Source organism: Crocodylus siamensis, chromosome 7 (assembly GCF_052110815.1).
Source record: "Crocodylus siamensis isolate JL-2025a chromosome 7, ASM5211081v1, whole genome shotgun sequence".
NCBI classification, from domain to species: domain Eukaryota; kingdom Metazoa; phylum Chordata; order Crocodylia; family Crocodylidae; genus Crocodylus; species Crocodylus siamensis.
Genome location: NC_143401.1, coordinates 89,966,801 through 89,981,667, shown reverse-complemented (window position 1 = coordinate 89,981,667; position 14,867 = coordinate 89,966,801). Strand labels below are relative to the sequence as shown.

At 43.4% G+C, this 14,867-nt stretch overlaps 1 long non-coding RNA gene across 1 annotated transcript in view; it reads left to right on the top strand.

Annotated features, from left to right (window-relative positions):
* The window catches only part of LOC149860115 (uncharacterized), a 36,434-nt gene extending 22,216 nt beyond the window's left edge, over window positions 1-14,218 (top strand). Inside the window, exons 2-8 of the long non-coding RNA XR_016443489.1 lie at window positions 970-1,158; window positions 2,000-2,097; window positions 2,176-2,268; window positions 7,961-8,076; window positions 9,136-9,283; window positions 10,637-10,999; window positions 11,859-14,218. This is a non-coding gene — a long non-coding RNA (uncharacterized LOC149860115). The remainder of the gene's footprint in view (window positions 1-969; window positions 1,159-1,999; window positions 2,098-2,175; window positions 2,269-7,960; window positions 8,077-9,135; window positions 9,284-10,636; window positions 11,000-11,858) is intronic.
* The last annotated feature ends 649 nt before the right edge of the window (window positions 14,219-14,867 follow it).

The window sequence follows — 14,867 nt, the reverse complement described above, 5'->3', positions numbered from 1 at the left end:
CTCTGCGGCTCCACTCACTGAGGAAAATGGCTCTCCAGCTCTTCAAGGCTGAGTGCCACTGGCAGAAGAAAGCAGTCCCTCCAAGCTATGGTAGGGTTGTTGAGCACATCTATTCTATTCAATTCAAACCAGTCATTGCACTTTACAACCCGTACTGTATGCTCTGTGCTCAGCCAATGAGCGATGCTTGTAATACGGAGACATAGTCCTTTGCTGAATGGGATTGAAACCAAGTGTTCCTTAAAACACAGTGGCAACCTCTGAACAAACATTAATTTCAGATTGAGGGTTTTTTTCAGCACACTTCAAAATGATACATTCTTTATGTACTGAGCCTAGCATAACTCTCATGACAAGCCATTATTGCAAAACACAGAGGCAATAGCATAAGGATGGCAATAAGAACAGATAAGCAGTTTATCTTGTCAGACTGTCCCTGATCCAAAGGTTGTGGAAGATCCATCTGAGTCAACTGAAGGATTTCCATTGACATTAGCAGATTTTGGATCAAGCCCTGTATTCATTGTCTGGCTTCATAATCTAAAAACTAAATTGGATGAAGAGTTAAGTCTTTCTGTATTTATCTTTGATGCTTTCTAATAAAGGGAAATAAGGGATTCCACAAGCAAATTAAGATGGCCTCAAGATAAAATGGGGCTAGGGTACTCAAGGAAAGACCAGAGATAGACTGGAGGTCAGGATGCAGCTGTGGCAGTACAGGACACAGCAGATGTGTAAGGCGTAGTCTACATACAGTTTTTGTTCTAGTGTAGCTATGTAGGTTGGGGGTTAGGTTTTCATCGGTAAAATTATATAACCCCTAGGATGGACATTGTTATATAATTAAAAAGATTCATCAGAACCATTTAACTTTTTGCCTTTTCCATGGGGAAATAACCATGTTTATCATGTACCTTTATAATGATACATATTTCAAGAACTGATGGGTTGTACTGCTGGGCTCTTTAGGACCGTCTGTCCCAGAGGTTGTTCTTCTGGGCTCTTTAGGACCATGCATCCTGGAGGTCCCAAATCCAGAGCGGAGCACTGACCCTTGAACAGCACCGCACAGCAGAAGCAACGAAGAAATGCGCGGCCAGGAAAATGGAAACCTCCCTTCTCGAAGTCCTCATCGCAGTCCTGCCCCTGCTGCAGCAGGTTGTTCGAAGCAAAGATCGGACTTATGAGTCACCTATGTACTCGCATGACCTAGCCTCCACGCTGCTCCTTTCTCTTCCCTTTCCCCTTTTTTCTCCTTTCCTTTCTTTCTTTTTTTCTCTTTCCTCCTTCCCTTTTTCTTTCCCACTTCTTTTCTCTCTTCTTCCCTCCCCTGCCCCCACTGGATGCAGTCATTTTTGCCCACGAAGGAGGAACAACATCTTTAGACAAACTTCAGAAAAAGTGTACTCTCTGACGATGGGCATCATGAGTTCTAATAGAAAATAACCGACAAAGATAGAAAATACCACTAATTTGCCTGTAGGAAGGTAATGTTCTCAGCTTTGTCATGGTGGACAGATTCAGTTTTCATCTTGGATGGTTCAGAAAACAATCCCTAATATATTCACTAGTTTCTTGCCTAGTCAAGAGAACAGGTCTTTTACCAGGGAATAATGCTCATTTCTAAGCAGTCTTAAGTGAGTTCCAAAATGTCCTTTTAAACGTTTGTCTTTAAGGCTCTATAGGAAATTTGTAACCCTGCATGTCCTTAGCCTCTCCCCATCCTTAAAAAAGATAATTCGTGATCCTTAAATGTTAAATGAAAGAGAGAGAGAGAGACAGAGAGGTAACATGGAGAGAGAAAAAATAAACTCAAATACAAGAGATCACATTTGCTCTCCAAACCAAGAAAATTCACACCTCATTACCATTGCAGTGAATTCCAAAGAAAGCATACCCAAATGGGAACAAAGTTATTTGAACGAAAAGTATTCAGTGGCTAAACAAATGTCCCCACCACCCCCCTTGCTGCCCTCTGCCTTTCCTTGATGCTCCGCAGAACTGGTGCATGGGAGGAGACCGCTGTGGCCTTGTGGAGAGTTTGAAGTGGAAACTTTTGGGGGAATACTGAAAGTCACTAGCAATCCAAAGGGAATGGTAAGTCCTTTTCTTCCCCTTCTCCTGCTGCTTTGTAGTTCACTTTTTATATAGTTTACTTTTTTTTCCCTTTTGCAGCATTTCTGATCATGGTATTCCGTGACATTACCCCATCACCTTCTTACTGTGAGCCATCCCATCCCTTCAAGGCAGAGGGCCATGGTGGAGGTGGTAAGTAATTTGTTTTGTTCAATGGATTGCTTGTTATGCATGTATGCAAAGCCCCTTTTATCTCGCATTTAAATTTGTGTTCTCCCTCTTATGATTGGTTTTGTGACATCAAAAAGCTTTCAGCATGTTCAAAAATCAAGAACAAACTCTTAGAAAAATAAAATAAAAAAGAAATCTTCCCTAATACACCCAGCATATCAGTGCGGCTTTAAAAATGAACAGATTCACATGGGATATTGGCTACTAACAACGATGGAAATAAGACTGATTTTTGATCTCGGGGCCTAACGTTATTCATATTTTTTTTTTCTTAGCCTCAAACAATGTCTTCAGATAGCCCAGGTAAAGGCAAGCCAGAAACAAAACAACATCATAAAGGCATTGCTTTATGCAGATACTTTCAGCTGTGCTACACAACTCTTATTGTCTCTGAACCCGGTGTGATAAGAGAACAATTTAAGACTCCGGGGATTACTCTTGGATATGTTTTACTTCAGCATATTGTAGCGAGACAGAAGTCTTTGGCTTAAGAAATGTGTTCAGCAATCTTCTGTGGTTCTTTTTTTATTATTGTTTTAACCATTGCTCTGGTAAGACTTTGCAAAGCGACAAGAGCCGAGGGCAAGGTAACGGGCATGCTCCACCAGGTGTATCGCGAACCCGCTTTTTAGCTTCTGGTTGTCTATACATGACGCAAGGGTAAAGCCAGGAGAGCAGGAAATAAGTGAAGCCTGGAGAATTTGAGGGTCTGATCCAAAATTTATAGAAAGTCCACATGATCCACAGAAATCAGCTGCAGTCATCCACTGGACTGTCATCCTGTGGGCCCGGATGAAGGGAAGACTTCAAGCACACTTTTGAATCCTTCCCTTTCCAGACCAGAGTGGAAACACGTTGTTAAGTTATGTCTTCTGGCTTTATGGGATTGAACCATGGGATTAAATCATAAAATGCTGCTCTGTTTATGACATGGTATTTGGGGCAAATGTGATAATAGAAGCTATTACATTTACCCCAAGATACCTTGTCTTCCTACCTTCTTAGACCATCATGGCTACAACCAACACCCACCAAAGCCCTGTTTATGATGCCTTCCTCATCTACAGGCCAGGTTTAGAAAAGGTTGCAAATAGGTGCAGTGCCTAGCTCCAAGAGACACCCAGAATTGACTGGGTGCCTGTGATAAACCCCCACACCTGCATTTTTAGCTCTTAAATCCTGAGAGCGACGACTTTTCTGAGATCTAACTTCTCCACAAGTACTTTGGATGGGAGACTAAGAAAAGGGGACCAAGCTCTCAAACATTTAGCAATAAGGGCCACAGAAATATGCCAGCTGGTAGGTTGCCGTGACTTTTGGGGACACGGGTGATTCAAATACAGCCCACAGAATTTGTGCCATGTATTACCTTAAATTAGATTAGAAGCAACTTAGGTCAGGACCCTCATTTGAATGTTTCCACAGGATCTAGTGGGAAGATCTTGGTTGAACATACAGGAATTACTGTAGTACAAATATTGAAAATGCTATTAAACATGATAATCTGCAGCATTTTTCTGTTCTTAAATAAGTCTACTCCACTTGGGATGTGGAGGGATGGTGGATTACAGCATATCCAAAGCAAGTAGGTCATCATGCTTTGCATTCTGGGACTTTTGTCTCCTCCAGTCATATTGAAGAAGCGGCAGTGCTGGGGAACAATTCAGTTTTATTTGGGCATGCCTACACGAGGAAATCCAGTAAAACCTCGGAGTTGCTTTAAAGCTTCCCATTACTGCAGGCAGCGTCATTTCTTAGTGGCCAAAATCTGGGTCCTTAACCAAAAAAAAGGGCAAGTCAAATTTCAGCATGTTCCAGTACATGCACTGAATAGCTGGCATCTCTGGGAGAGAGAGAAATGTTGTTTAAACTTTTCTGAGTGTCCATTAGTTTCATTTGATGGTATAAAATCAGTTGGAGACAATTTTGGTTTTCCTGTGTGTGTCGTTCTTCTCCGTGCAAACCAGAGGTCGTATCACATGCCCTTTCTCCTCAAGTGCTTCTACTCATTCCATTGGCACTGCTTCAGAAGTTGGGACCGGATTTAGTTAGGTGCCAAACCCCTATCTGAAATCAGTGAGAGGATAGGCACCTACGTATTAGGCACCGTAAGTACCTTCGTGGCTCTGTGCCTAAGTTACTCCTCGGGGTAAGGAGGGCAGAAACTAGCACCACAGGCTTCCTTCTACACCATTCAAGTTAATGGGCCCATTGCCTTAAGATGAGAACAGGATCAGATCTTCGCTGCCTGACTAGAAAGAGTAATTTGAAGCCATTATGAGAAAACTGGGGAAAATGCTGTAGCCAAGCAGACAACCCTTGTACTTCCAGCCCCCTGCTCTCTCTCCTTCCCTCGCCGTTCTTTTGGATTTTATGGACTTTTCATTCTGGCAAACATATTTTATGAACTTGATGTACATTTAGCTAGAACAATCCCACACTGGGATCTAATTTCAGACCTACAAAGGTTGATTTATCCTTTTTCAGGCTATGTACTCATTTGAACTAAAATTACCCTGCTGCCAGCCTCCTTGATAGCAATTACATCTAAAGAGAGAGAACCACTGAACTTCATGTATTGGTAATGGTCTTTCCTTCTATATTTTTCCTTAGGGACAAAGTTGTATGGGAAAATTAGCCACATTAGCCTAGGAAAATAGTGAACAAAAATACATATTTTATATTTTTATAAAGAATCCTCCTGCTGCCAATTAGAGACATTATTTAGTGCAGGTATTTTAACATTATGGTGCACGTTTTTATATAAAGCAGAACAAAACCAGTTTTGATAGTTATTTAAGGGCATCCTAAATACACTCAAGAATGGTACATTTTAATTTTCAATAATACCAGCTGACTCAAGTATTCAGATTTTAGCATAAGCAGCAGGAAAACCGTTTGATGTTTTAATTATGTCCCAGAAAATGCTGAATGTGTTATAAAAGAAATCTGAAGAGGGGAGGGGGGGGAAAAGGGGGTTTTATTACTGTTTGAGAGGGAGGATGTTTTACAATGTAACATTAAACATGCAAAATGGAATTAGACAAAACTTAGATAGTCAAAACTTCAGCTGAGACGAAGTAGGCCAGAGGAGCAAAATAATGTGTATCCGTTGCAAGCAGTTGATGATGGGAAATGGAAGGGAGCATTTAAATAGGTCTGAAGCTGAAGGGAAGGAAAAAGCCTTAAAATAACCCCAAAGTCTTTTAAATTATGTTTAAGACTAGCCAGAACTATGTAACAGTTCCCAACAAGGTATCTCAGAGGATTTAAGAGTTCCTGATTAATGCACTGACCTACTGCTCTCTGATGCAATGAGTTTAAAACCCAGATGGGTATTCTTACTCAGGATGAGGCTGTTGGGACTTCCTAGGGCTCAATCCTGCTGGCATGAGGGTCATTCTCCTTAGTGAGACTCAAGGAAGTTGTCCCTAAGGGAGGGGAAAAATGAGAACCTGAGTCATTTGGAGTGAACTGAACCAGATGTACAAAGCTACAGTAATTTAAGCAGTGATAGGAAGTGGCAAGGGGAAAAAAATTACCCTGTTTTAACTCTTTCTTTCTTTAGCAGGTGTAATAGCCCAGTGAAAATCTTCCAGGGGCAACATAGTTTGGGGTCTCAGCTGAAGGCTTGGTGACTGATGGGATCTGGGGAGCTGGCTTATCCCGGTTTAGAGGTGGGGGTATGTATGGGAAGCGTGGTTCTGGCTGGTTATGCACCTCCTCACCCAGCCCCGCTAATAGACAAAAATCCCAGACCCTGTTCACTGTTGTCTTGCATCTACTCTTATGCCAGTGAGGCTAAGTCACAGGGGGCATCGCTTCATTTGATAAGTGACCACCAGCTCTTGAAAGCCAAGGTTATATAAATGCTAATTTAGTTAGTCTATAAGATGCAAATCAACATTGCCTTCTACTTGGCTAACTACATCCCAGAGGGGGCACCAACTACAGTAGGTGTAAAACTTTCCTAGGTACCTTGCCCAGCCTCTTGAGAAAGGTAGGAGGTACAACTGAGGCGGGTCGGGAATGGGCCAGGGAAAGAAAGGTCATGGTTGACCTGGAAGCCTATAATGATCTACTGAGAGAGTCCCAATCGTGTGTGCTGGCAGCCTGTGAATAGGAAAGGCACAAAGTTGTCCTTCTGTGCAGGGATGTTGTACCAGGACAGGGATGAATTCCCAAACTGCCTCGTATCTAGAATAGCATTTTCCTTACCTGGCTTCTTGACAACATGTGCTTCTGAGTGTTTGATATCCTTTACTGTCATCTTCATTTATGCTCTTGCTTCCTGTAATTCACTTAGTTTGGGCAGTGACATCAGACCAGTCATTTTCGCCCCCTGGTTTTCACACACCAACACAATTTCATCATATTTGGAGTCAAGAGAATGTTTAAACATCACACACACACACACCGCACACACACGTGTGCGCACCTGCGCGCACACACACATATTGGCCACACACATAGGACCATAGGACTACCTATATAAATATGTGTGTGTGTGTGTGCGCGCGCGCATGTGTAAAATAGGTACGTCAAACCAGCTGTCACTGACATTTCAAAAAAATCCAATGCAAGCATTCCTGTGCATAGGTTTTACGGAGAAAAAGGATAAGATATAAATCATCTCTTTAAACAAATACCCGAACGGGGTTCTTAATAACAGCAGAACGGTCAAAACAAATCAGTATCACGTGACAAGGAACAGAGCTGCGAATTCTTTTCTGGCTACGAAAAGTTTCATAATGCCCAATAGCAATTCTGGGTTTTATGGCTTATATTTACTATTTTATAATTTTAGTTGTCAGAGTCTTCCTGATTTGTAGCTTGATGTTTGAACATTTTTTATTTCAGCTCCGTTATTTAATACGCAGCAAAGCACCATCGGAGATTATTTTAATACGTTGCCCTGATTGCACATAGATTTCTTTTTTATCTGATAATCTCTGAGTCCTCTACCAAGAATTGTCATAATGTGTAACAAATAATCTGAGACTCATAGAAACTAAGTCATTTGCCCAAGGTCACCCAGAGACTCCAAGTCAGAGTCCAGGCACAGCATCCTGATCTATTTATTCCTCATCCTTTGCTTAGTCCATTTTAGATCATAGCTCCCTGCACAAGAGCAGTCCTGCCACATTGTAAGGTGTGTTTATTTATTTTTTGTTTTGTTTTTCTATTTTTTCTCACGCTCAGCGCAAGAAGCAGAGCTGCTTGCCAGTGTAGCAGCTGACATTGTTACTCAAGATTATAAACTTTCACCTTTGAATAGTGTTTCTGTGTGTGAGTCAAGGCAAGAGTTCTGAGAGCTCGGGGAGAAGAAACTTGCTTGACAAGCAACGCTTTCTCTTTAAAAAGAGGGGAAAAAAATCACTCCCAACTCACGGGAATAGGTGAAAATGACAGAGGCTAGAGACTAAGATGAGATGTGATCCTTAATGTGTGAGCTTCCAAGGCAGCTCTGAGAGTTATCGTCGGCTTTACAGGCCTATCCCCTTACCCTAGAGAGAAGAAAAATCAAAAAACCTGTCAGTTGCTTGCGAGTTTGGTGGTGGATAGGAAGCATCAGCAAGGGGACTAGGAGGTGTGGAGAGCGTTCATCTGAAGTTGCCTGCTACACACATTTGCTTATTTCCATTGTTTGCAGTTGCCGCTCCTTTTCACATGAGTCAAGGCATAAGAAGAGCTCCTGTGATTCCATTTTCAGACAGACACAGTGAACTACAGAAGAAGCGTGATTGCCTTTTGCCCTGGAATCCAAAAGTAAGAAGACTTCACGCTACTGGAGTTTCAGCAAAAGCCCCCGTTTCTGCCCCTTGCACTGGCCTCAGTGCCTTTGGTGCCCAGGGCAAAGCCCACGGTGGCAGCCCACCCTTGCACCATGCACAGATCCAGGGGACACACGCCCCCCCATGCTTGCCCAGGCGTGCACACAGTGGTGGGAGCTGCCCCCACGCCTCCCGCCCGCACGAGCCTCCCACGGCTCCATCCCATGCCCTGCCCTGCCCTGGCTGGGCAGCGTCTGTTGGCACCCCTTCATTTTGGCACCCAGAGCAGTCGTCCCGCTTGCCACCCCCACTTTGCTACAGCACTGACTGGCCTGGCAATTATGTCACCAGTTCTACTTGCTATCAGAGCATCTAAGCAGAAGAGAACAATCACTTATATAATGTTTCCCGTTCCCTAATGAATCCATTGAGCAGCACTGTAAAGTAGGTCTCTAGTCTCTACTCTTATTTTTCATCTTATTCTGCAGTTGGGAAGACTGATGCACAAGCCCCACTGACAGTCCCCAGGACTTTAAGGTCCCATAGGGCTAGATCAGGGGCGGGCAATTATTTTGGGCAGCGGGCCACTTATTGAGTTTTGGCAAGCCATCAAGGGCTGCATGACAGGCAGCCCAGGGCAGATTAATATTAATTTTCTAAATTTTTTAGGGGCCCCACGGGCCGGATAGAATGGCTTGGCAGGCTGCATCCAGCCTGCAGGCCACTTTTTGCCCACCTCTGGGCTAGATTCAGTGATGGACGTAGGCACTGCCGTGCATGCATTCTAGGTACCTAGTGTAGGTTCCCTACAGAGGGCATGGGAGGGTTACCCCTGCCCATGGGTGATCCAAAAAAAATAGTGTGCCAAGTGGGAAACTGCCTAGAGATAGCCAATAGGAAATACTGGGTGAGTCTGAGACCCCATCCCTCTCCAGAGGTTAGGCCCAAGAGCCAGACACTTCTGGGCATTCGGGATCCAGAGCCTGCAGGTCTCTCCTGAAGGAAGGAGCCTATGATTATTCTTCATAGGTCCCTTTTTATATCATTCTTTCAGGGCTCACAGTTTTCCTTTTCTTCATTCCTGCTGAATCCGGGGCACTGCGGGGCAAAGAATGCAAGATTCATGGAGCCAGAAGAAGGGCACGATTTTATATCCTCGCGGTCAGGACACTCAACAGAGAGGTACTGGCCCTTGCCCTAAGGTTTGTTTCTGTTTATTATCCAGTGACAGGATCATATAAAATGCACATAAAATTGAAGAGCACTGGCTGGTATTCTGGACTCCCTCCTTCTAGCTGAGTGCTCTCAGTGCTCTGTCTTGCTTGCTGTCTTTCTGGCTCCGTAAGCCTCGCAGTCTTCCCTATTCAGCAGCTCAGCTTCAAAAGCAGGCTGAAAGGTACTCGCGTGGACCTGCTGCCTAGCTTCCTTTATCAACCAGACTTGTAATCTCCCCAGAGAAAGAAAACAGGTGGGTTAGGCAAGACCTATTTTCCATAACACTAGGCTGCCTGGCTTTAATGATATTTTTATTCTTTAATTCTTCATCAATTGAGGTATGTATATTTGAAATATTGGCACACTCATGTAAGCATCCTTTTGTATTCTTGGATTTCCTCACTATTCCAAGATTTACTATTAGTTATCAGCAGTGAACCAAAGATCTTCCCAGATAGCACTCAGGATTCTTTGGTGCAAATTATTTGCATCTCCTAATTGAAAAATGTTTGTCTCTAACTGATGTTGCTGAACATGCTCCTTTGATACCGAAGAACTGGAAAGTACGTTAATAGTCTTATTTGATATGAATACATCCTCCTGTTTCCTTTCTACTATATAACAGAAATATTTGTGAACACTCCAGTCTTTTCTGCATCACTACTGACAATTTTCTCATCTCCATCTTGTAATGATTGTTACCATTCCCATTCCTAATGCCCTGCTAGCCATGCTTTTCTCTCTGAGTCTTTAGCTTCCCGTGTCAACCTTCTACCATTTGAAATATCTAAGTTGCATTTCTTACTATTCATTTCCCCTTTTCCCCATTGGTTCTATTTTATATTTTTTATGTCTAATTGTTACTTGCACTTCACCGCTGCACCAAGCTGGATTTTTAAAGTTGTCCTCTTTCTTGATTGTGGCCGATTGGCCACATCTACTCAACTCTTCTTAAAGAGTTCCTTATTTTTCATTCACAATTTTTTTCTGTCTAATATTTTCCTCCCTAACAATTTTCTTCATAATTTCCTTCATCTGTGGTAAAGTAGCCCCGCTGAAGCACCAAGTATAGAAATGATTTGTTAGGATTCTCCCCTTTGCCCATATTGAATGCAATCAGGTTAGGATCATTGGTCCCTAGGCAACTCTCAGCTTCCAGCCCACGGATTAATTCATTCTTAGATTTGCAATAGTGAGGTTCAAAATAGTTGCCTAATGTTCAATATGTATTATTGAGCTCTTATGTATTATTGACCTCTGTTAAGTATGATACCTCTAGGATAGAGTTTCAAAACTGCAGCTTCCTCAATGTCACAGTATTGCTTCCACATGTCTTGCAGAGTAATTCAGGCTGCCATGAGTAACTCTGATATTATTCGGTGGTCTGTAACTGAAAACCCTCACCAGCCCCTGCTCCTGGGCTGTGTTAGTCCGTGCGCCGATCCATAGGCAATCAAGATCTTTTTGATCTCATTTCTTCATAACTCATGATCAGGTAAGGGCATTTTTACTGCACAGTGCCAGCCCCCAAAGTGCACCTCTCTCACCCACTCAGTTCTTTCCAAAGAGGATGAACTTGCCCCAGGAGGCAGCACGGAGCGGCTGGCAATGTGGTGTCATTTCCATAAAGTCTTCTGCTGTTGGCATCTCGGGAAGCCCCGTGACAATGTGATGGCATCCTGCAGCTCATTGTGTGTCTTCAGGTAAGTCAGCGGTGTGCCTGCTGCAGGGCAGTCAGATCACAGGATCAGAGGAGTTAAAGACAGAAAAGATCTGTCAGATCATACAACACACCTCCCCTGCCAGGGCAGGATAGAGTCCCTGGATAGAAGATGCCTCAGATCTTAAACAGATACTACAATTGATCTGAGTCAAAAGGCCAAAGGGAGTTGGATATATTTTTTATATCGGAAATCTAATATTCACAAATGCTTAAAAAAAGGCATTTTGCACTATGCTGGCATGTGGGAAGTCGGAGTAGGGCGGGTGAAGAACAAGCAAGCCACTTCCAGCCCTCCTCTAAGTAAAAGCATGGACTTGTTGCCCCAGGGAGCTATGGAGGCTGATCAAGAACTGGGGAAAGACATACAGGGAGCATAAAGGAGGGGAAATCTGTAATACAAAAAGGGCCAGAAAGGGATCCAGGTCTTAAGGTACTGGAGCAGCAATGCTTTTTTCAGGCCCCAGCAAGGTAGATGAGATCAAATGAGCTGTCCAGTCCTCTCTTTATGTCCAGCAATAGTGCAACTGAGGAGAGGTGGCTGGGGCAGCAGCCCTGGGTAATGCCTTTGTGGAGGAGCAAAAAAGTAGCCTCCATCCATCACACCAGTGCAGCTAACAAAGAAGCAGCTAGGGCTGCCGCAGGCCTGGAGCTGCCCTGGCCTCCAGATGGAGGGGTTGGGATCAGCTTTTCCTGGGTTCGGGAGAGAAAAACTCCACGGAAAATGTGCCCACTTCTCAGTAGCTGTCTCTCTGATAGGGTCCCAGGTTTAGTTTCTCTCTGGTCATTCTTTCCCTGCCCTGTTTTGACAGCTCTCCTTTCTGGATTGTTTAATTTTCCAGACTCCTGCGAAATGGCTGATTTCCTGGTCGGCTGGGGGCAGTTTTGCTCAACTGTTTCTCAAGAGCTGTGCGCTATCCTAGGGGCTTCTGGAGAGGAGTAAACAAAATACAAAATAAAATTAAAGCAAGTGCTGCCACTTTTCATGACTTCTCACAAGGAAGGAAACTACAAGCAGTTACAAGCTGCCCAGGGCACACTTTTCACTGGGATTATTCCTTGAGCCTTGTATGTCGACTATGCAGGTGACTAGACCTTTAGGAATGCACATGTTTTTCCTTGCATAAATGTGATGTCTAGTTATTCTTGTCTTTGGCAAATACTGTCGGTCTGCATTCACTGCAAGCTAAGGCATCAATGAAGGTCCTTCCACTGGCATCATTAAACCCGGCATCAATCAGGCTGTGTCTAACCCAATAGTTTGGGCTTGTTATGCTATAGAAAATTCTGTGCCTCTTCCCAAATACTCCAGCTTTCTACAACAGAATACATTACTGCAAGACATTTTGGGCTATACGTTACTCCTGTAATGTTTTGGGCTATTCGTAGAATAGAAAGTTGTATAGTAGGCTTATTTTGGCAGTGTTAATGGTGATAACTTATAATTAAGGTTGCCCAAGAGTTGCCAGTAGAAAGACCTCATTGTCAGCTGCTTTTAACTTTACCCGACTTTTCTGTTCAGGCTGATTTTTTCCACGCGGAGTGGCAGTTTTGAGTTTTAGTTTCCGATAAAATGCTTGAGTTGTTTCCAAGAAGAAGGTTATGGGGAAACACAGTGTTTGGCCAATGTTTTAACATGGCTTACACCTAGCAACGTCATACTTTGAAGTAGGGACTTGACATTTAGCATGGGTTGGGCATTTCCTTGGGTCTAGAGATGTGCCATCTGGTGCTCCTGTGAATATCTGCCTGCGTTTGGCCCAGTTATGAGCCTCCAAAATGTTTGCACATGCTGAGAAAGTACCTGCTCGCTTGGCAACTACGGTTTGCAGGGATTCCATCTGCCTGATTCTTCCCAGACCCCTCGCAACTACCCTGCAACCAGTATGCCCATGCAGGCATACCCTCACATGCAGTATGCCCGCACGGAGAGACTGAGCACGTTCCCTCGTGGCACTGCAAAGGCTGAGGAGGACTTTCCCGGGAGTTGCATCTCTCAGTGGCGAGGGGACCACTGCTGTGCCAGATACTCGGGGAGCAGGAAGAATCTCTCTCCCAACCCCTCAGTGCCCAGAAAGTGAGAAGGATAAAAAAAAAAAAAGAGGCAACTTTCCATTGGCAACTTTCCATTGGAAAGCACAAGAGTGAGAGATGGGAAATGATGGGGGCCAGCAACGAGCTTATGAAGGGGGAAAAATGCAGCGAAGGGGCAGTGGACCAGAAGGTGAGAGCGTGGAAAAGGGAGTAGTGGAGAAAGCAGGAGGCAAGGAGTGGATAAGAAGATGGGGAAGCAACTGCAAAAGCTGTCTCTCAAATCACCGAGGACTTGCTGTGAAGTTAATGTGAACAAAGTGTACCTCAGGAATGCGGGCTGAAACTTTTCACCGAGTTGTTTTGTATCGCGGACACATTAGCATAAAGGAGAGCTCCTAACTGGAAAAGGGGCTGGCTTGTCCAGCACACTGTTCACAATTAATAGCTTGGCCACCTCTGGATTTTATGAGGGAAATCCTGCCAGATGCTCTGTCCGTTCCGGCCCTCAGGGAAATATATAGACCTAAAGTTGTCCATGAAAATCGGCTTGAGTACTGGCAGCTCAAATATCGTGTTGTCATACTTGCACTGATGGTTTCCCCCTCCCACCCTGTATTATTTACTACACAAATCCATTAGCATTGCTTTTTCTTCCTGCATCCAAGATATTACAGTCTATCACTTAAGCTATTCATATGGCAATTTATCCTTTCTTTGGAAGACAATCATGTCTTCAATCAAAGACCTCTTGACAAAGGGGAATGGGAGCAAGAACTTGAGAGGGAATAATGCAGCGAAGTGCTTTCTGTACACCTGCATAAGATGACTCAGTCTGCTGTTACTTTGGAAATTATTCTGCTGAAAGATTTATCTTGTCTAAGGGTGGGTGGGGGGAATGTTGTGTCCCATCCCATTTCTTATTTGACCTTGAGGCTCCCTTGATTTTTATCTCCCAAACCTACAGCAGCTATTATTCCCTTTCTTGGTTGTGTTTTGTATAATTATGTTGTAGCAGTCATCAGGCAAACATTTGTTTAGTCTTATTCCAGACCAAAGAGGCTGAGTATGACAGGCAGTTCTGTTTAGGTATTTTAGACCATTTCCATACTCCTTTAATATATATATATATATGTACACACACACACACACACACATACACACCTCTCTCTCTCTCTCTCTCTCTCTCTAAATATATATATAGATGATATCTATCTATCTATCTATCTATATCTATATATATATCTATATATATATCTATATATATAGATCTATATACACATATATAGATCTGTATATATATAGATATATATATATACAGATCTATATACACATATATAGATCTATATATATATAGCTATATATATATACACATGTATCTATCTATCAATCTATCTATCTGTATATATGGTGCTCCTTCATGGCCCATGTTGAGTTTTGTTGGGGGCTGAAGTACCTTTGTCATTAAAAATATATATATTTACAAAAATATTTAAAATTTAAAAGCAGGAAGCATCTGATTCAGCATCTCTGGAGTCAACAGGTGATCAGAAAATTGGGTCAGACCTTATGTGATAGATTCACTGCAGCTGGCTGGAGCAGGTGTGAATAATAGGCTTCCTGTGCCAAGCTGGCTCCTTCACTCCCTGGCAAGGTTATTCCTGGGGGTTGCCATTAGCCATGAAAACTGTCTATTGGCTGCAGTGGTCATTTTGCCAGGCCCCTATGGGGGGAGTCTACGGATTTCTAGTCCTGAGGAGTTAATGCATGCAACTTTCTCTGAAGGAGGCAAGAGGGAGCCTGTCACGTGTTGACGTGGG